The following is a 23,373-nucleotide window of genomic DNA, read 5'->3' as shown; positions in this document are numbered from 1 at the left end:
TTATAACGATTTTGTAGAAAGGCTACAATTGGCTATTACCCGGCAAATCTCTAATGAGGTAGCTGCAAAAGAACTTTTGCTGAAATTGGCAGTTGAAAATGCAAATGCTGACTACAAGCGTATCTTACAGCCTTTGGTGGCTAGAGGTGAGGTTACTCTGGCTGATCTGTTAAAGGCATGTGCAGTGGTGGGTTCTCAGGCTTACAACATGGAGACTTTGGCTATTGTGGGAAGCCTGGCCATTTTAAAGCCCAGTGTCGTGCCCCTGGGGGGGAATAGCATTTAACAAAAACAAAATTAGGGACGTTCGCCCGAAATCGGTCTGTCCAAAATGCAAAAAAGGGTTTCATTGGGCAAATCAATGTCGCTCTGATCAGAACCAAAATTCGGGAAACTAAATTTGGGGCGTGCAGCTAGCCCCGCTCCCACGGCTGTCACAAAAGCATCGCCTGCAATTACTGGGAGTGCAGGTTTGGGTTTAAAAATGTTGAACTCAATTAATTTGACCTTTCCTAATCAAGTGTACATTGAGGACACTCATTTGCATGGGCCACTGCCATAAAAAACAGTGGGATTGGTACTTCCCAGGTCTTCTGCATCAGAAAAGGGGTTTTTTGTTATTCCAGGAGTTATTGATCAAGATTATAGAGGGGTCATTAAGATACAGTTGTACACTGATACTCCTACATCATTAATGGCCGGTGACTCTATTGCCCAGTTATTATTGCTTCCATACATTCCTATAAATCCTTTAATTGGGATCCCACGAACTGGCTGTTTTGGGTCCACTGAAATGGCCAGTTCTCCAGTTGCTGCAGAATTGCTAGCACTGACAAAAAAATTGACTACAGACCAACCAAAAATGACAATTGAAATTCAGGGAAAATCATTTTCTGGCCTTATAGATTCCGGAGCAGATGTCTCTGTGATACGCCAAAAGGAATGGCCAAATGAATGGGCGCTTGAGGACTCTCTGGCTGTTCATGGAGTGGGTGGTATGCAATTTGCAAGAAGTAGTGTACATTGGTTGAAGGCATTGCATAGAGAAACTGGTGAGACTGCAAGGATTCAACCTCTTGTGTTGCCCCTGCATATAAACTTGTGGGGTAGAGATTTGCTGTCACAATTTCGCACAAAAATTGTTATTGGATAATGGAAAAATTACAATTGTTAACCTCTCAGCCAGTCTGGATTGACCAATGGCCGCTTCCAAAAGAAAAGCTTACAGCTTTACATCAATTGGTAGCTGAGCAGCTACAATTATAACACATTGAGCCAACTTCTAGTCCATATAACATTCCGGTATGTTATCAAAAAGAAAAATGGAAAATGAAGATTTTTACATGATCTGAGAGCCATTAACTCCATCCTTCAACCAATGGGAGCATTACAATGTGGTTTGCCTAACCCTAACCTGATCCCACGCAATTGGGATCTAGTTGTAGTAGATTTACGGGATTGCTTCTTTTCTATCCCTTTGCATGCAGATGACAAGCAATTATTTGCCTTTACCGTACCTGAGTTGAATAACAACGCACCTACCTTTCGTTACCCATGGAAGGTTTTGCCACAGGGAATGCTAAACAGTCCAACGATGTGCCAGTCATATGTTCGAATAGCTCTGGCTCCATTCAGAACCTCTCATCCTGGGTGGAAGGTTTACCATTACATGGATGATATTTTAATTGCAGCTCCCGGCTCACCGGGAACAGTTAAGGCAGCGTTACCTTGCCTTAAAGAGGTATTATTACAATTTGGACTTCATATTGCCCCAGAAAAAATTCAAAGTCAAACGCCATATGCCTACTTAGGGCATAAGGTCCTTGCAACCTATGCTCATCCGGTCATTCCGGAAATCAAAATTGAGGAAAAGATTTCTCTAGTAAAATTACAACAAATACTAGGAACAATTAACTGGGTTAGACCCTACCTAGGGTTAACTACAGCGGTACTCCAGCCCTTATTCTTGGCCCTAAAGGGCTCTGTGAAACCGGATTCTGCTATAACCTTATCAGCAGAACAAAGGAAGGTACTGACACATGTAAATGCGGCTTTAATTCAGCGTTGGGTTGATCGATGCATTCCTGATACTCCATTTGCTTTGGCAATTTTACAAACTCCAGCCTTGCCTACTGCAGCTTTATTTCAATTACATGAGGCGCAGGTTTATATCATTGAATGGTTGCATTTGCAAAATACTCCCAGAAAAACAATTTCTACTATGGCTATGCTTTATAGTGAGTTAATCATCAAAGGCCGGAATCGCAGTATGCATTTATATGGCATAGATCTGGTTCAGTTATTTTTACCTATCTCCCTCACTTTGTGGGAAACTTGGTATAGTCAATCCATTGAATTGCAAATTGCTCTTGAAAATTGGCCAGGGAAGATTTCTTGCCACACCCCCAGTGACCCTCGTTTCCAGTTGCTTCGAAACGTATCTGTAAATTTTAATTCAGTTATTGCTAAGCAGCCAGTTGAGGGAGTGACCGTTTATGCGGACGGTGGTAAGACCTACGGTGCTTGTGCATGGAGACAGGAAGGGGTATGGAAAACAAAGATTACCCCTCCTCAGCAATCAGCACAAAGGGCTGAATTAGCTGCTGCTATTTTGGCCTTACAGGAATTTGCACAAGAACCGCTAAATCTTATTGTGGATTCTCTTTACGTTTATCAATTGATACTTAACATTGAATTTGCTTATCTTTCTCCATCTGTTGATGCTAATCTTATGAGTTTGTTTCTAGCCCTGCAAAGCTGTCTTCATTCTCGCACACATTCTTTGCATATCGCACACATTCGCAGCCACCAGCCACTTCCCGGGGAGCTGCAGGAAGGGAATGACGTGGCTGACGCAGCGGCCTCGGCCATGTCCTGTCTCTCGCTTTCTCCTGTTACTCCGTGGGACTCACATAGCTATTTTCATCAAAATGCCAAAGCTCTTTGTAAACAATTTGGTCTCACTGCTGCAGAAGCTGCAGCTATTATTCAGCAATGTCCTAGTTGCAGTGCTCAATCCACTGCTCTTCCTCAAGGAGTAAATCCTCGGGGGACATCTGCTTGTCAGCTATGGCAGATGGATGTCACACAACACCCTCCTTTCAAACCATGGCACCATCTGCATGTCACTGTTGATACCTATTCAGGATTTATTATGGCAACACCTCAACGAGGAGAGGCTACAAAACATGTAGTCAACCATTGTCTCCGTACCTTCACACATGTGGGGCCACCAATGGAGATCAAAACCGATAATGGCCCTGCTTACATTAGCACCGCCTTTGCGGAATTTTGTCATCGATGGTCAATTATACATAAATTTGGCATTCCCTACAATTCCACTGGTCAGGCCATTGTGGAACAAGCTCATCAGATGCTCAAACAAGCACTCCTTCACATAAAAACAAAAACAGGGGAAGTGGATGGATATGGCTTGCCTTACATACAAAACATTCTTAATATTACCTTATACACTTTAAATTTTTTAAACATGACAGGATCTCCTGCTGCTACGGCAGCCAGTAGGCATTTTGCTTCCTCCCCTTCTGCAGGTACGCCAAGACCGAAAGTTCGGTATAGGAGACTACCAGATCCAACGTGGAGAGGACCTGTTCCGCTGATAACTTGGGGCCGAGGATACGCTGCTGTTGAAGATGAGGGGACAGTTGTTTGGGTTCCTGCTCGCTGTGTGCATCCTTATCATCAGCCAAAGGGGCAAGGGATGGATTTGGGGGAATGGAAAATAAACACGTTGATCCAGGACATGGGGAAGCTAGCAAACCTTCATAATAAAACTGATTGTTGGATATGTATGCACATGCCAACTCACAAAACATCAGGGCTTCCAATGGTTGCAGTACCTCTGGCCGAAGGTGACTGGTATAAGGGACAATGCTATGGTTGTTCAGGGATGTGGTCTAACAGTTGGACTACAAGTAACATAAATACCTTGCACCTTGGAAGCCGAATCCAAGAGGTGGCGGGTATCTGCTGGACCCACAATGAGACAGTAGAGAATATGACTTACTTGGGGACATATCCGTTTTGCAACAAAACTATTGTTATTAGCAATGGAAGTCGGGTTTATTCGAATGACATGAAAACTAAAAATCTCACTTACTTTGTACATAACATTTCTCGATATGATATCACATCTTTGATCAATGAAAATAGGTGTCCATATATTCCTGCCACATGTTGTCCCACCACGAGAGAAAACCAGTTGTACAAATGTGCGAATGGGAAATACGCACCACCGTCCACTTATTTGGCTATGTTAATGGAATCCTTTGCACAATTAATCTATGCTGAACCAAATACGGTTGGTCATCTCCTGGGAGCAAATCTATGGTTGCTGTGTGGACGGATGGCCTATGATCGCATGCCAGCACGATGGAAAGGGGTCTGCACCTTTGGGAAAGTAATCCCATCTCATTTCATTCAAAAATCATTGGGGACTGCTCATATCCGCAATGCGCGTTCCGCAACGGAAGTAAACTCTGTTTTGACTCATGACTACTGGACACAGATATCAAGGGGAGTTATTCCTCCTTTAGGAGTCATGATGAACTATAGAGATTTACATCGTTTAAACAATTGAACAGTTACTATGTTTAAAGACACCATTAAAACGCTAAAGCTACTTGAAGAAGAGCAAGGAAAAATCCTTGACTTTGTCCTGCAAACCAGATATGCGGTGGACACTATTTTGGCTGCGCAAGGGGGAGTTTGCGCTATGATTCATACGCATTGTTGCATGTATATCTCTGATTATTCTCCAAACATTACAGCTACTATACAGCATATGGAACAAACCCTGAATGAGAATCCATTACAATCGGAGGACGAGGGACTGGACGTGTGGTCTGCACTTTGGTCCTGGTTGCCAGATGGTTCATGGATTCAATTGCTGGAGTGATATTGCTTATTATATTTTCTCTTTGTGTATGCTGTTGTATCCAATGTCTCCCTGGACTTTTAGGAATGTGTCGGGTGAAGCCTACGGAAGGAGAACTATTGTTGCAGATGGCGAAAAGCTACCGAGGCATCCGTGATAATCAAAAAACTAAAACAGGGGAGATGTGGGAATAAACTTTGACTTGAGTATTGGGTAATGATTAGTCTAAGACCTTATACATACATGTCTGCCTAAAGGTCACTGAGATAAAGCAAGGAAATTAAAAGCAAACACCAGAAACAATTAAGCAGCTCAGACAACTGTAAACAATTCTGTGTACTATATCTAATTATTGTAATCCACAATGTGAATGCTTACTATGTACAAAATTCTCAATAAAAGGGAGCACTGGAATTTGCTCTAGACTCCCATCCTGAGTACACACTCTTGTGTCTCACTCTTTCCATGGGAGACCACCACAACATCCAGCCCTTGCTTATCAATGGAGACCAAGTGGAGCAAGTGGCCAGTTTTAAGTTTCTGGGTGTTACCCTAAAAGAGGACCTGACCTGGGGTGCCCACATTGCAGCCCTAGTCAAAAGAGCCCAGCAGAGATTATACTACCTGAGGCTTCTCAGAAAACAACAACTCAGTGAGAAACTGCTGGTGGCCTTCTACCGCTGCACCATAGAGAGCATTTTAACATACTGCACCTCTGTATGGTTTGCCAATTGCACAGTGGCAGATAAGAAAGCACTCCAAAGGGTTAATGTCATTGCCCAGAAGATTATTGGTTGCCCTCTCCCCTCTTTGGAAGAGCTTTATAGCTCCCGCTGCCTTAAGAAAGTTCAAAACATTTTCAAAGATCCATCTCATCCTGGGAACCCTTTTTTTTGACAACTAGGCTGAAAAACAGCTTCTATCCCAGGACAGTAGCTCTTTTGAATTCTGCTGTGTAGTGCAGTATTGGTGTGGTGTCGGGGGTTTCCGGTTCAATGTGTGAAGGGTGAAGGATGTGTGTTTGTGTTTATTTTCATGGTCATGGCCATGATGTGCACTGAAGATGGTGCTTGATTTTGTTGTATGAGGTGCATTGACAATAAAGTAAACTAAACTAAACCAGCGCCATATCTGATGGTGGATATTCTTTGCACGGTTCAATTTCTGCAATCAGAGAGCGGACGCTCTTTCCCATAAACCTGAATACTGTGTCGATATTCATTCATTCAAGGATGGTGGGAAAGAGCAGTAAAAAGGAAAAGAAAGAGAAGGGAGAAAGGGAGGTAAAAGAAAGAAAGTGAGAGAAGGAAAAGAGGGAAGGAGGAAAGAAGGAACGAAAGGAGATAGAGGAAGAAAAGGAAGAAGGAAAGAAAAGAGGCAGTGAGGGAGGAGGGAGAGAAATAGGGAGGAAGGAAAGAAGAGAAGGAGAGGAAAGGAGAAAAGGAAAGAAGGGAGTCAAAGATTCTGCTCTCCAAGACATCTTGAAATAATACTCAAGGCATTTCATAATCCTCTCCTTCCCCCACCCTCCAATCTTTTGTCCCAAGGGGGAAGATCTTTTTTCTGTTATGCTGCAGTGATCAATGTTCTGTAGCTTAAAACCCTGGCATCTGCATTATAACCATCTTTCAGTTGAGGAAACTGAGAATTTAGGGTGGATTGGATGAGGAAACACCATCAAGAGGCAAACAAAAATTAAAAGTGGACATCCCTGGTTTTCTCCTCCACAATCGCTCGCTGCCCAACCACAATCACTGCCACCCAGCTGCCCCCGCCCCCCAGCGCCTCTGCCTTTCTGCTGCCCATAGCCCACCACTGATTGACTGCTGGGAGGTGGGGCTACTTTTCCTTTGCAGCAAATCGCCCAAATAAAATTGTGCCTTTGGAAATCCGCTAGAATGAAGGGCTACGGGTGGAGGACTGAGGGCACATTGATGGGAGAGGAACACTGGCTGAGGGCCAGTGGAAGATGAAAGGCCACTGTGGGTCAGCTGTGGCAGGAGAGAAGTGGGCACAGACAAGGGCCACAATTGAAATTGTTTTGTATGACTATCAGGGATTTGTTTTGCCTTCTTGCCTCTGAGGAAAAGCTTGGAGCACATTATATCAGCTCTACCACATGTAGGCTAGACCCATTCACTATCTGGTTTTTTGGCCATTTGTTCAGTTGTTGAAAGAGTGCTGGTCCTCAAGACTACATTAAGACACAAGGATTTTTTCTTTTTGTTGCACCCTTACCAGTCATGATTCTGACTTGTGCAGAAACAGCATTGGTTGCTCCTGATGGATGACCTGGTTGAGGAAGTGCACCCTAACTCTAACCCTATTTTTACTTGATAATTTAGATTCAGGCTGAACTATCAATTATCTAATGGAGACACTGATTCTTGACCATTGCAGGTTCTGCTAATTTTTTAAGGGAAGATGGAAACAGTATAACAAATAAATTTTATTATAAAACTTCTCACAATCATCTCCGTGTGTGTGTGTGTGTGTGAGAGAGAGAGAGAGAATATGTGTGTGTATATACACACATACACATACAATGGATGTGTATGTATGTATAATATATACATATTCTCACATCTATTATGTACACATACATAATCTACAATGGATGTAGTTTATAACCATACCTTTTGTCTATTTGTAAACATCACGAGGGAAGCATTTTTAGGAATGGGTTTTTTATTAATTAACATAGTTGGAAGGAATACAATGATGTAAAGTTTTAAGCTATGTTCTGTAGACTAAGAAATTATTTTGGGAGGAAAATAATTTAAAAGCGTTGATACAAGACCAGTTATCCCAACAAGTGACAACCCTCACAATCTGCCACGCCCAGTCTTCCGCAAGTTTTCCCTGGAGTTTCACTGGATGGGGGTTCATTTGAGGTCTTGTTTTGCCCACATGCATTGTGGAATCCATGGTACATCAATAATAATCACATCTATTAGAACATGCCAATAATTACAAGCATACAAATGAATATCCAATTTTCCCCACTATCTTCCTTCTTCCATGAATCCCAGTATAAATCCAATCAATTCCATTGTTATTCTGTAATGGCAATCTGTTAGGATGGTCATGGCATTTGTGGTGATCAGCAGGAAGAGATGCAGTAGAACATCAGGCAGGCAGTTTGGTTGATGAAGCTAACCAAGTTCAATGCTGTTTAATTTTCAGTAGCTTGGAGAATTCTTCCTAAAGTGACTGCAGTTTCTCCTATTGAAATCGACTGAATCAAAAGACAATTGTTAGCATTATTGTGGGGGAGCCAGGGTTCCATTAGCACCCACCATACATCTATACCCCATAGAGCCAAGTTTGTTATTGAGTGCCCATTCAGGTTCCATAGTGAGTTATCGGGCATTTTTCAGATGTATTTCTGTAGTTTTCAATTACATCCACCAGGAGGAAAGCAAGTTCTTCGTTCCATACCAGGTGTGTGCAAACCTTCTCTCTTGGGGAAAGGTTCTCTTGCTAGGCATAGACTGGATGATGGTCAACAAATCATTGAGCTTCAAAATGGCTTAATTTCAAAATGGCTTCCACTCCCATGGTCAGCAGGACACAGATTAGCTGTAAAAACAATACTTTAAAAATGATTGTACTATAACTAATTTGGGCCGTTTGCAATCTCAGACTCTGATAGGTCTATCTTGGGCCTTAGCTCCATTGCCACCCACACTAGAATAGAACTGTTTTCAATCACCAATATTCTAAGGCAAGAGTTGAACTGTCCTTTACTTGAACCGTATCTAATATTTTTGTAATAATTCATAATAATTACCCAGAATAAGATCTTGCAAACCTGGGTGAGTATATGATGATGTATTTGTTTCTTGTATTGCTTTCAAAGCCAAGAGTTGGAAGCATTTTTTATGTTTCAGACATCTATATCTTTTCATGGAGGCTTAATCAAATATTGTTTTCTCTCTTCCCTTTTCACCTTATCAGAAGCTATGTTAAGGACAAAGATGAAAGCCGCTGAACTTGAAACCCAGTAAACGTGCTCTTGTGACCCATTTAGGATTTTTTTAAAAGGCTAAACACAGGTAAAGGGTACAAAAAAAGTCATACAACTTTAGATTTTTTTTTCTTACTGGTCCACATGGAATCAACAATGCTGAAATGTTCCTGTGTAAGGCAAATGATGGAGTTATTGTGATAGGCTGAAATACAAATTGGTCTTAGAGGCAACAAAACAGATTAGGCAAAAATATAGTACAATACAGTACATTAGATAATAACAGTTGGGAAAGCAAAAATGTGCCTTTTTCCTATGGCAGAGAGAACATGACTTGCCCAAAGTCACCGAGCCTGCTTTCATGGCTAAGGTAAGACTGTCCTTGCAGCATTGGCAAACAAATTAGACTGGAATTCATATTTGACCAACACACTAAAACAAAAACTTTCAAAATAGAACTCTTGACCCATTGCTTGTGGGGAAGGGACAAGGAGAAGATTTCTCTCCACATTGCCTTGCTGGCCAGGCAAGCCAAGGTGGAAAGATTATTCCTCATAGATTTGTTTTCATAAAGAGATTTAAAGGGAAGAAATGTTTTAGCAGTTGCAAAAAGGTCAGAATAGGCTGCAGAGTGGAGAGGGATTAAAGAGTCTCCCCCCCCTTTTCCCCCCTCAGCCCCCAGCTTTTACTTTTACCTACAGGCTGGTAAATGCAGGTAAAGTGAAGAACAGAAAGAAATAAAGGACATTGAGAGCCTGACGAACCCGAACTTATTCGAACTAGGTCTGCTGGCCAGGTTAGTCTTAAGTCCCTTCGTGGTCGCCATATTGTCACAATAATATTTGGGGTTTCAACTTGAGCTGAGGTTGCACAAGAGTAAATAAAATGAGATCCAGACAGCTGTGAGGAAAGAAGAAATGGAAAGAAGAAATATTTATTCCTAAAAGCAAACAGTTTTCCTTTAGGGGCAGCTGCTGTGAAATGGAGTACAGCAGCAGATTTTTATAGGGGAGCTTGTTGGATTGCAGCCAAAGGATATTGTAACTGGATATGACTCTAGCCAGTGTGGATTGTATCCACTATGATTTATAATACTTAGTAAATTCTCTCCCTCCAGTTGTTTTGTCCTCAAATGTTCAAAATGTCTTCTTTTGACAGGTGTGTCTGCAGAAATATAGACAACACCAAAGAGACCAAAATATGTAACCAACTATTTTGTCTGTGTGAGAATCTGCAGCAGGAGTGAGGATAGAAAGACAATTCTTCCTCTCCACTACAATTGACCCTCCCTACTTTTAAAAAGACCTTCATGAGAAAATAGCCAGCCCCCTTCAGAATTACTGTCTTTGGGAGAGGCTCTGAACTCCATTTAAGTTAATGGGGAAAGGATGCAAAAAGATGTTTCCCTGCACTGACATTGCAATTTAAATGGACTATGCCATTTGTAATCATCAGTCTTAAATTTATGAGTTGTTGGTGAGTTCATGTATAATGTTTTTCGTGAATATTGTTTAATAGCACAAGTGTTTTTCCATAAAAATACAGAAAAAAAGTGGATGGAAGAAATAACATCAAAGCAAGAAAAGGGGCTGGCATAATAAAAGGCCACCATAAGAACTGCAAGTAATTATTTTCCCTTACTATCCTGTTTTAAGCTCCTCTTTTTGTCTGCTTGTTTACATTCTATGATTGATACAAGCTTCCTGTAATTTTTGCATCTTAGTTGGAAAAGGAAAATGATTTCTTAGCCAGCAAAATGCCATGCTTTATGAAAGAAAACAAGGAGCTGCAGAAGGAAGTAAAAGCCAATCCAGAAGGTATTATTTTAATTTAACAACATTTTAATTGTTCTCATTCTAAAAACAAAAATGATTTATTTCATTTTAAGGTTGGCTGTAGTTTTTTTTTTTTCCAGGAGATGTTGACAGAGATGAAAGGGAGTATGAAGTACTGAAAAGAAATATGAGGTCTGTATGCAGAAATACCAACAACATTAAAGAGACCAACTATTTTGTTTGTGTGAGAACCTGTAGCAGGAGTGGGAAGACAAAGGCAATCCTCCCTTTGCATCACACCGGACTCTTCCGATTTAATGGCCAGTCTTAAATTTCAGTATTCTTGGTGGGTTAATATGTAATGTCTTTTGTGAATATTGTTTAATAAGTGTTAAAAGTGTTTTTCCATAAAAATACAGAAAAGAAGTGGATCAAGGAAACTGATTCAGATGCATGCAAGGAAAGGAACTGGCAGAAAAAGATCTCGTCATAAGAGCTGTAAGTAATTCATTTCCCTTACCATGCTTTTTTAAGCTCCTCTTTTTGTCCACCTATTTATGATGTTTGCTTCCTGTAATTTCTGCATCTTAGTTGAAGAGGAGAACAACCATTTAGCCAGCAAAATAGCTCAGCTTATGAAAGAAAATAAGGAGCTGCAGCAGAAAATAAAAAACAATCCAGAAAGTGAGTATCATTTTAACTTAACATTTAAATTGTTTTCATTCTAAAAAGAAAAGTCATTTATTTCATCTTAAGTTTGATTGTATAAGTTCTAGTTATTATGTTATTTTTTTGCCAGGAGATGCTGACAGAGACGAGGAAAAGGAGTATGAGGTGCTAAAAGACATATATGAAAAGTACCAGAAAGCCATCAGCAGAGTGTAAGTATCACGTATTTATATTATATGACTGATATTTTCTTCTTGTAATTTCTGCGTCTTTGTTGGAAGAGGAGAACAACCATTTAGCCAGCAAAATGGCTCAGCTTATGAGATAAAGAGCTTCAAAAGAAAATGACAGAAATCCAGAAAGTGAGCATTATTTAAACTTAACATTTTAATAGTTTTCATTCTAAAAAGAAAAGTGATTTATTTCATCTTCAGTTTGACTGTACAATTTCTAGTTCTGTTATTATTGTTTTTTGCCAGGAGATGCTAACAGAGATGAGGAAAAGGAGTACAAGGTGCTAAAAGACAAATATGAAAAGTACCAGAAAGCCATCAGCAGAGTGTATCATGTATTTATATTATAAGAATGATGTTTGGGGGAGAAGGCGGAGCTTCATCTCGGCGATACAGCTGCAATCTCGGGGCTCCGAGATCGCAACTGATATTTTCGCCCCTGGTCGGTCCTAACGGACCTAAACCGTCCCGTAGAGATGGTGACCATGAAGGACACATTCCCAGGATCCCAGGGACATCGCAAGTCCCTGGTTTGATCCGGGAGAAGTCCTTTTGCTGGTGGCGGAGAGGCAGCCTCCATAGCTGCTGAAGTCGGGACAGCTCCGGAAAGGAAGAGGCTGAAAGTTAAGTGTGTTGGCTGGGTGAGAAACTTCTTTTTTTTTTTTGTTAATTTGCTGAGTTTTAAAAGGACACTCTGAATATAAGAAGAAATCTGTGAGATTTTTTTTTGACAAAACTGTATGAGCGGCGTTTTTTAAAGGGATGTCAAACTGAGGCTTGGATTTTTTTTTCTTTTCCTTACTTTTTTTTGGGGACTTCAGCGTGACTTTGTAGTTAACTGGACTGAATTTTCTCTTATATATATTTTTATGCTCCTTTTTGATTTTTTAATTTTTTTTTAGGATAGAAGCTCCCTTTGGCTATATATATATATATATATATATATATATATATATATATATATATATATATATATATATATATATATATATATATATATATATATATATGTTTTCTGAGGTTCTCGCGGGTATTTGTATGTGGATCTTTGGTTATTCGGGTTTTTTAAACCTAGCCAGATTTCTCGCCAAACAACTACAGCCCTATGCAGAATCCATCAACTCACATGTAAGAAACTCATTCCAGTTCATCGAGATCATAAAGAAACAAAACTTACAACCCAGCGACCTACTAGTGAGCTTCGATGTCATATCCCTCTTCACCCAAGTGCCAATAAAAGAAGCCTTGACAGCCATCCAAAACAAATACAACCCCCCCCAGCACATCCTAGATCTGACCAATCACTGTCTATCCAATACATACTTCACCTACAACGGACAAAAATACAAACAAATAGAAGGAGCACCCATGGGATCACCCCTCTCACCTGTCATCGCAAACCTCTACATGGAACACTTTGAAACACAAGCTCTAGAAAAATATGATCACAAACCCAAACTCTGGCTCAGATACGTAGATGACACCTTCATAATCTGGCCACACGGGAAAGAAAAACTGAACAACTTCCTCACACACCTCAACAGCCTACACCCCAAAATACAATTCACCATGGAAACAGAAGCTAACAATCAACTTCCCTTCCTAGATGTCTTGGTATACAAAAAACCCAATGGCTCCCTAGGACACACCATCTACCAAAAGAAAACACATACAAACCGCTATCTACACGCACTCTCACACCACCACCCAGCACAGATCAATTCCGTAGCTGAGACACTCATCTCCAGAACAAAATGCTTAGCTGATGAACAACACCTAAAAACCGAACTAAACACTCTCACCAACGTACTAACAGCCAATGGATTTCAAAGAAAGAAGATCACCCACCTAATCCAAAAAGAAACCCCAACCAAAATCCAAGACAGAGAACAAGAGAACGGCAAAGCCCTCCTCCCATATATAAAAGGCACTACAGACAAAATCAGCAAGATCCTCCAAAAACACAACATTAAAACAGCATTCTGCACAAACAGAAAAATATCCACCATCCTAAGAAACCCTAAAGACAAAATCGAGTTAGAAAACCAAGGAGTATATGAAATCCCTTGCACTGCCTGCCTCACCACATACATTGGACAAACTAACAGAAGAATAAGTGCACGCGTTGAAGAACATAAGAACTCAATCAAAAAGAAGAACCAACCTCTTCCCTGGTCCAACACCTCAAAGCCACAGGACATGAGATTGACTTTAAAAATACCAGAACTATCGCCAAAACTGAACACTTCAGCAGCAGAATAATCAGAGAAGCCATAGAGATAGAAAAACGCCCACACAGCATGAATAAAAGAGATGACACCTCCCGCTTACCAGCCATTTGGAAACCCGCCTCATGAACAGACGAGTACCCAACATGATGAATGACACCAGACCCACACCCACGAGGGCCACACAAGATGCCATCACCACACTTCCACGTAAAAATCAGACTCACACCCACACAGAAGATGAGACACGACCACAGACCAGAAGCCTGCACTGCAGCTGCATCACTACCCACTTCAAACCCATCTGAGCCATACATGAAGCGAACTGACCCCCACCATGAAGATGTGGCAGACCACGAACTCAAAGCCAAACAGCAAGATCCCAGCTCACCAGCTCAAATCCCCCAGCAGCTGGGACTAGCCTGAGCACGCCAAGCCCCCACCTGAACAGAGCACGCCTCCAGCCAATCAGAACACGGCCAGCCCCCAACCAATCAGAACACAGCCAAGCCTCCAACCAATGAGAACACACCCCCACCCAATCGGAACGCAGCCAAGCCCCCACCCAGTCAAGTCACACCCCCACTGGCAGTTAGAAGGAAGAAGCAGCTGAAAGCTCACATCACTCTGAGAAGCACAGAGCCGAAGAAGCAAGCCTGAAGATGATGAATGAGACTTCATCGAAACGTTGCCTAAATACTTTGAATCTTACGCGGGAGAAAACCCGAATAACCAAAGATCCATATATATATTTTTATATATATATATATATATATATATATATATATATATATATATATATATATATATATATATATATATATATAAATACCTTTTCTTTTGCTTAATTTAAACTATGTTTTTCTGGCTGGGGGGAGTGTATTAAGAAACACTGTAACACTGCCAACTAGAGGCTTGAATATATTTTATTTGAATTGGAGAAGAACCCTGGAAAGACTACTTCTCAAGGTCACTTTAATTTGATAAGATAGAGGGAGAGCGCAGCAGAATATTATTACAGGTGCTTTCCTGGACCCTTATCAACATTTCAACACTTGAAGCTTGGCTTTGAAGCTTGTGGAGAAGAGAGTCATAATAAGAGCCTTGGACAAATAAATAAAGTGCAGTGTGTTTTCTTATCTTTTTTCACTTGAGTACCCCTACTCACCAGCCTCTCTGTAAACTTTAATTTTAGTAATATTCTTATTTTTGCTTTTTATTTTAAAGGGAAAGCCTCAGAATTTTTTCTTTATTTTTCTTTTCTTCTCCTTCTTTTTACTGTGATTTCTTTTTTGCTTTTTCCATTTATATTTTTGGACCACTCTGCCTTTTCTTTTTTTTATTATTATTATTGAGATTTCCCAATTGGATTAAGGTGTGAAGAAGCTGAAGGAATTTTTTCTTTTTCTTCCTTATTTTTGTTTTTTTTTTCTTCCTAATTATTATTATTATTTTTGGGCTTTTTTCTTTTTTCTATTTTTCATTTTTTATTGTGGACTACTTCATAATTGGATTAGGGTCTAGAAGAACCTGAAGAATTTTCTTTTTCTTTTTCTCCTTCTTTCTTTTTGCCATTGGGCTTTTTATTATTGGATTTTTCCATTTTGGATTATAATTGGCTATTTTACCAGTTGGATTAAAAGCTAAAAAGAATTGGAAGGTTTTGAAGCATCAAAATGAGCAGGAAACCCATATCTTCTGGCGTTTCTACTTCTACCTCTGCCTCCCCACCAGCTGGAGGACAACGTTTAATTCAGACAATGTTGAAGCAAGATAAAGAACAAGAAAAAGTGAATTTACAGATGATTATGCAAGGAATCCAAGATCTCAAGATAAAAATAGACACTATTGAACAAAGAACAGAGAAGACTGATGAAAAAGTGGAAAATATTCAACAAATGATGGTGAAGTATGATGAGAGATTCCAAAAAATTGAGGAAGAAGGTAAACAAAGAGAGGAGAAGATTGGAAATATTGACAGCAGATTAACAGTGGTTGAACAAGATAAAAGTGGGATGTTGAGGTGGGAGATGGAGAAGTCAGAATTCTATCTCAGATTTCAGAATATAGAAGAAGAAAAAGGACAAAATTTGGCTGCGATAATGATAGAAATTCTGGCAGATGCTTTGGAAATTACAGAGGAAAAGATGATGGATGGAGTAGATGAGGTATATCGAGTTTTTACAAGATATGCGATGAGAAATAAATTACCAAGGGAAGTTCATATCAGATTTACCAAAAAATCCATCAAAACACAAATACTACAAGCTGTAAGAGAGAAGACATTGAAATACAAAGGCAAAGAGATTGTGGTTTTAAAACAAATACCCAGAAGAGTGAGAGAGACGAGAAGAGAATATCGATTCCTGACCAAAATGCTATTGAAAAAGGAAGTGAATTATAGATGGCTGATTCCAGAAGGATTAATGTTTATGTGGCAAGAACGGAGACATAGAATCAATTCAATTGAGAAAGCAGAACTTTTCCATGCAGAATTTTTTGGAAGGAGAGAAGAAGAGGCAGAGAAAGAGGTCTCATTAATTGAGTTTCAAGAGGAACAACTGGAGACTGAAGAAGAGGAAGGTGCAGTAGGTGGACAGGTGGATAGTAAAGAACAGCGTGAAGTGAGATCCACGAGAGCTGTTAGACCTAAAGCATAATCATGGAAGAAAAAAAATTGATTACAATGAATATAAATGGACTCAATTCAGCTGTTAAAAGAAGGAAAACCTTTCATAAATTAGAGAAATTAAAATTTGATATAATTTGTCTACAAGAAGTACATATTAAAAAAACAACATGAACAATTGTTAGTACAGCCAAAATTAGGGAAAATATTTACTTCTTTGACTCAATGTAAGAAAAGGGGAGTGGTTCTATACATTAAAGAGGTTATCCCAGCAAAATTGATTTATACGGATGAAGACGGAAGAGTATTAATGGTGGAAATAATGGACAATAATATAAAAATACTCTTGATTGCAATTTATGCTCCGAATGATAAACAAGAAGAATTCTATAAAAAATTACACATGAAAGTAACTGGACTGGACTATGTTAATATAATTATGATGGGAGACTTTAATGGAATTGTGGACAATAAACTGGACTATATAGCAACAACAACAAAGCAAAATAGAAAGAATCTCCCTAAATCTTTTTTTAAAATGACAGACGAATTAACCTTAAAAGACATTTGGAGAGAAAGAAATGTTAAAGCTATACAATATACTTTCTATTCAAATAGACATTTATCATGGTCCAGATTGGATATGATTTGGATCTCAACAGAATTAATATCTAATATTCAAGAAACAAATATTGAAACAAGTACTTGGGCAGATCATAGCCCAATGACAATTAAATGGAAGGGACAAAAAAAAAGATCGAGATGGACATTAAACAATACTATCTTAAAGGAAAAAGATTTTACACAATGGATGGAGAAAGAATTGGCTTTTTTCTTTAGAGAAAATATAAAAGAAGATACTTCAACGCAGAATGTTTGGGATACAATGAAGGCATATGTTAGAGGTTTGATAATAGATTATATAAGAAAAAAGAATATTAGGAAAAGGCAAGCCACCAAGGCCTTGGAAGATGAGTATAAAAGACTTGAAAAAGAATTACAGAAAATGCCACAGAAAAAGGATATTAAACTGAAGTTGGATATAACTAAACATAAAATGGAATTAATAGAGAAAGAAGAATTGGCACAGAAAATTAGAAATGCTAAACAGAGTTATTTTGAAGATGCAAATAAACCAGGTAGATGGCAAGCATATAAGTTGAGAAAGGAGAAAGAATCAAGAAAAATATTGAAGTTAATAGATGATCAAGGCCAAGTTTGTTATGGTAATAAGGAGAAAAAGGAAATTATTCGAGATTTCTATGGGCAACTATATAAACAAGAGAATATTGACGAGGAAAAAGTCAAACAGTATCTACAGAATGCTAACCTACCGAAGATACCTAAAGAGACTGAAGAAATGCTAGAAAGCAACATAACAATGATGGAATTAACTGAAGCACTTAAGAAACAAAATAATGGGAAAGCACCGGGTCCAGATGGGCTTCCGGCAGAATTCTATAAAACATTTCAAGAATCATTGAGCATTCCATTGCTAGAAGTTATGAATGAAGCTATGTCAAAGAAGATGATACACAAAACATGGTCAGAGGCTTATATTACACTTATTCCAAAAGAAGAGGCTGACCCTCTGCAAATTAAGAACTATAGACCTATTTCTTTATTAAATGCAGACTATAAAATCTTTGCTTCAATTTTAGCAGAAAGACTTAAAAAATACTTAAATAATTTCATTCACACAGATCAAAATGGATTTTTGCCAAAGAGACAAATTAGAGACAATATGAGAGTAATCTTGGATACTTTGGAATACTATGAGGCACATCCTGAAAAGCAAATGGGTTTGATATTCCTAGATGCTCAAAAGGCATTTGACAACGTGAACTGGAGATTTATGTTATTACTATTGGAACAGATGGGTTTCTCCAGAAAATTTATCCAAGCAATAGAAGCCATATACAATAAACAGACAGCAAAGGTAATGATGGAGGGAGAACTTACAGACTTTATCAATATAAGAAAAGGCACAAGACAAGGATGTCCCCTATCTCCTTTGCTATTTGTATTGACTTTGGAAGTGTTGAATAGAAATATTAGAGATGATAAAAGCATAAAAGGAATGAAAATTAAAAAGGAAGAATTCAAACTGCAAGCCTTTGCTGATGACTTAGCCTTTATTTTGGAAGATCCGTTAGAAACAGCTCCAAAGTTATTGGAAAAGATAGAGATATATGGTGAGGTGGCTGGTTTGAAAATAAATAAAGACAAAACAAAGATTTTGACAAAGAACATGCTACTGAGACAAAGAGAAGAACTGGCAGACCTGTTGAAAATCCAAGTTACAAATAAGGTCAAGTATCTGGGGATACATTTGACAGCAAGATGTAGCACATTAAAAGAGAATAATTATATTAAACTTAAACAACAGATAGCTACAGACTTGAAGAAATGGGAAAACTTGCAATTGTCATTAATAGGGAGAATTTCAACAATTAAGATGAATATTTTACCCAGAATCCTATTTCTGTTTCAAACAATACCAATTAGGCTTGGAAAAGACTATTTTGATGATTTAAATAAAATTATGTTGAAGTATATATAGCAAGGTAAGAAAGCGAGAATAAAGCTAAAGCTTTTGCAAGATGCTAGAATTAGAGGAGGTTTTGGCCTGCCCAATTGGGAATTGTACTATCAAGCTGCAAGTTTGATGTGGGTTAAGGAATGGATAACATTAAGAAAGACTAGATTGTTGACACTAGAAGGTCATGATTTGCTGTTGGGTTGGCATGCTTTTTTATGGTATAAGGGAACTAAAACACAGGGTTATTTTAGAAGACATTATATACGGGAGTCTTTGTGGTTAAACTGGGAGAAGATAAAAAGACAATGTTATTTGAAAATTCCAGTTTGGTTATCGACTATTGAAGCATTTTCCTATCCTATAATTTATAAGAAGGAACAGTTAGATATGGGGAACTATTGGATGAAAAGGGTGAACTTAAATCGATACAAAATTTAGAGGAACAAGGTATAAAGATGAATTGGTTTTCATATGCGCAAATATATTCAAGGTATGATGAAGATTCTAAAACAGAGGGATTCTATGATAAACAGACTGATCTAGATAAGATCTTGATGGGTACTGATGAGAAGGTGATTAAAAAATTATATGGTTATCTACTGGGAATTAAACTAGAGGAAGAACAAGTTAAAGAAACTATGATTGTTTGGGGGAAGAATTTTGGATATGGGATTTAGAGAAATGGCAAAAATTGTGGTCTCAAAATTATAAAATGACAATGTCAACAGCATATAAGGAAAATTTGTATAAGATGTTTTACAGGTGGCACTTTCCCCCGACAAGAATAGCAAGAATGTTCAAGAACAAATCTGGAAAATGCTGGAAATGTCATCAGATACCTGGCTCATATTACCATATGTGGTGGACTTGTGAGGACGCTAAAAAATATTGGACTAAAATTCGCATGTGGTTGGAAAAAATGACAAACGTATAGATTTGAAACCGGAGTTCTTTTTATTGGGAATCTTACCAGATACATATAGTAAAGATTTGAAATATCTGATTGTAAATGTGTTAACAGCGGCTAGGATTGTATTTGCTAAAAACTGAAAGAATGAGAAAATACCATCACAGGAATAAATTATTAAGAAAATATTGGAATGTGCTGAGATGAGTAGATTGACATTTGAAATTAGAGAGCAAGAGGATAAACAATTTTATGAAATTTGGGATCTTTTTTATCAGTGGCTAGATGACAAAATACGATAATAGAATATTTAGAAAGTTAGATAGCAAGGAATACATTTATTTTTTCTTTTGCCTATGTTATTTGACATTATATCTATAAAGTGTTTTTAGGATAGATTTGGTATGATTATATGATTTGTTATAGAATAAACTGTTTAAAGTATTGTTATCTCATAAAGCATGAATGATTAAAAGTATAGTCAAATGATTTATTAATAGCGATATTAGGATATATAAGTTTGGATTGACAATATGAGTTGTTATGTAACATAACTGTAATTGAGACTACGAAATGAATGCACAAAACCGATGAACCAACCGACACACTGTACGTACATAAGAGTTGATGTTTTAATGTTTTGTTTGTCTTGTTTGTTTGTAGAAAATCAATAAAATTGTTTTTTAAAAAAAAGACTGATGTTTGCTTTTTGTAATTTCTGCATCTTAGTTGGAAGAGGAGAACAACCATTTAGCCAGCAAAATGGCTCAGCTTATGAAGGAAAATAAAGAGCTTCAAAAGAAAATGACAGACAATCCAGAGAGTATTAGTTTAACTTAACAACATTTTAATAGTTTTCATTCTAAAAAGAAAAGTGATTTATTTCATCTTAAGTTTGACTGTACAATTTCTAGATCTGTTGTTATTTTTTTTGCCAGGAGATGCTAACAGAGATGAGGAAAAAGAATACGAAGTGCTAAAAGACAAATATGAAAAGTACCAGAAAGCAATCAGCAGAGTGTAAGTATCACGTATTTATATTATATGACTGATATTTGCTTCTTGTAATTTCTGCATCTTAGTTGGAAGAGAACAACCATTTAGCCAGCAAAATGGCTCAGCTTATTAGGGAAAATAAAGAGCTTCAAAAGAAAATGACAGAAATCCAGAAAGTGAGCATTATTTAAACTTAACATTTTAATAGTTTTCATTCTAAAAAGAAACGTGATTTATTTCATCTTAAATTTGACTGTACAATTTCTAGTTCTGTTATTATTATTTTTTGCCAGGAGATGCTAACAGAGACAAGGAAAAGGAGTACGAGGTGGTTAAAGACAAATATGAAAAGTACCAGAAAGCCATCAGCAGAGTGTTAGTATCACGTATTTATATTATATGACTGATGTTTGCTTCTTGTAATTTCTGCATCTTAGTTGGAAGAGGAGAACAACCATTTAGCCAGCAAAATGGCTCAGCTTATGAGGGAAAATAAAGAGCTTCAAAAGAAAATGACAGACAATCCAGAGAGTATTATTTTAACTTAACAACTTTTTAATAGTTTTCATTCTAAAAAGAAAAGTGATTTATTTCATCTTCAGTTTGACTGTACAATTTCTAGTTCTATTGTTGTTATTTTTTTGCCAGGAGATGCTGACAGAGATGAGGAAAAGGAGTACGAGGTACTAAAAGACAAATATGAAAAGTACCAGAAAGCTATCAGCATAGTGAAGACTGTAAGTATCATATGTGATAGTAAGAAATTAGAACAACCTCTTTAAGTGAAATTTTATAATGCATTAAAAGTTAATTTTGATTGTACTCCATCAATTTCTTTTTACAGGAGATCTCAAAAGAAGAAAGACCTGGTAAGGGCTCAGGACCAGGCAATTAATGACGTCTGCTCCCAACTTGTATCCCTACCTGTCCAGGGAGGACCAAGATGGTAAGATTTGTCCTTCCGTTTCTTGGAGAGAAATAGACATGCTTCAATTGATGATTCTCTACTTTTTTCTAAAATATTTGTTTAACATTTTTAAGTTTCTGCCAGAGAAGAGTCCAAAGAAACAGCTGATTGCATACAAAAAGTAAATGATACAGTTTTTCAGACATTACATGTTTTGATTCTGCAAAAAAGTTACCATGCAACATTTGGTAGTAAAAATAAAATCAATTTTGCAATACAATGTTTATTCTTTTACAGTATCTAGGTCTCAAATGCAACAAGGTCACTTTGTATTGCAATCAACAAAATGACGACTCCCAAGCATTCATCGTAGTGGAAACGGAGTAAGTATTTTGATATGTTTTTGCTTCAGTCTGAATATGATCAATATATCTGTGATTCTGAATGCTAATGTTTATTCTTTTAAAGCTTAAATTGATAAAACAAACAAATTATTTCTTTCATCTTAAGTTTGGTTGTACAAGTTCTAGTTCTTTTGGTTTTTTTTTTTGCCAGGGCCTGCCTATTTGACAGCGACGATAAAAGGGAGTACAAGGAGCTAAAAAGGAGATATGAAAAATACCAGAAAGCAACTAGTAGCGTGAACACTGAAGATATCTTACATGATAGTAAGAAATTAGAACCACCTTTGTGAGAAATATTTTATAATGCATTAAAAATTAATTTTGATTGTACCCCATCAATTTCTTTTTGCAGGAGGTCTCAAAAGAGACTGAGAAGAAAAGGGACCTGATAACGGCTTGCGAGCACGGAATCAACGACTTCTGCTTCCATCTCGAATCTCTACCCTTCCGTTGAAGAAAAGTGGCTGACCATGATGGTAAGATTTGTCCTTCCTTTTCTGGGAGAGAAATAGACATGTTACAATTGACGATTCTCCACTTTGGGAAGTCACAATTGGGAATGTCATCTCTTCATCCTCATTAAATTTTAACCTTTTAGCAGCAAGCTATCTTTTGAATACATCAAAAACATTTCTTAATCAAGTCTTTTGTATTATTTGATTGCAAAATAAGCATTTGTACAGTAAGTAAAAGAAGTCTTAGTAAAATGCCATTTTTCTTAACGTGATATAGCATGATAGCAATTTAATAGCCAGATAATACTGTTCTAAAATATTTGTTTAATGCTTTTGAGACTCTGCAAGACCTGATTGTGTAAAAAAGGTAAATGGTACAGTTTTTAAGACATCACACATTTTTATTCTGTAGACAAGTTATCACACATTTGAAGTAAAAATAAAATGAAATTTGCAACACTATGGTTATTCTTTTACAGTATCTAAGTGTCAAGTGCAACAAGGTCACTTTGTTCAACAATACAAATAACAAAGAATCCCAACCACGAATAGTGATCAAAACTAAGTATCTTGATGTTTTTGTTTTGTTTAGTTCTGAATATGGTCAATATTTCTGTAATTCTGAACTATATAAACAAACTCCACCTTTTAATAAACTTGTCTATCTTTTGGTCAGTCAGTTAATCTAAATTGGGTTGTTTTTGATGAATTTCTAAGTATTCTCTTTTCAACCATTGCACTGAGGAAAGCAAAGCCGTTTC

The 23,373-nt window shown here is 37.7% G+C and overlaps 1 long non-coding RNA gene across 1 annotated transcript; it reads left to right on the top strand.

Annotated features, from left to right (window-relative positions):
* Window positions 1-21,700: 21,700 nt before the first annotated feature.
* On the top strand, window positions 21,701-22,650 carry LOC148133019 (uncharacterized). The gene is made up of 4 exons (XR_015747039.1): window positions 21,701-21,792; window positions 22,051-22,136; window positions 22,309-22,421; window positions 22,510-22,650. It is a non-coding gene; the product is annotated as an uncharacterized LOC148133019 (long non-coding RNA).
* The last annotated feature ends 723 nt before the right edge of the window (window positions 22,651-23,373 follow it).

This window comes from Notechis scutatus, chromosome 1 (assembly GCF_049901735.1).
Source record: "Notechis scutatus isolate UNSWTSFEM ecotype Mainland chromosome 1, rNotScu1.2, whole genome shotgun sequence".
NCBI lineage: Eukaryota > Metazoa > Chordata > Lepidosauria > Squamata > Elapidae > Notechis > Notechis scutatus.
The sequence above is the reverse complement of the archived record's forward strand: the minus strand, read 5'-3'. Positions and strand labels throughout refer to the sequence as shown.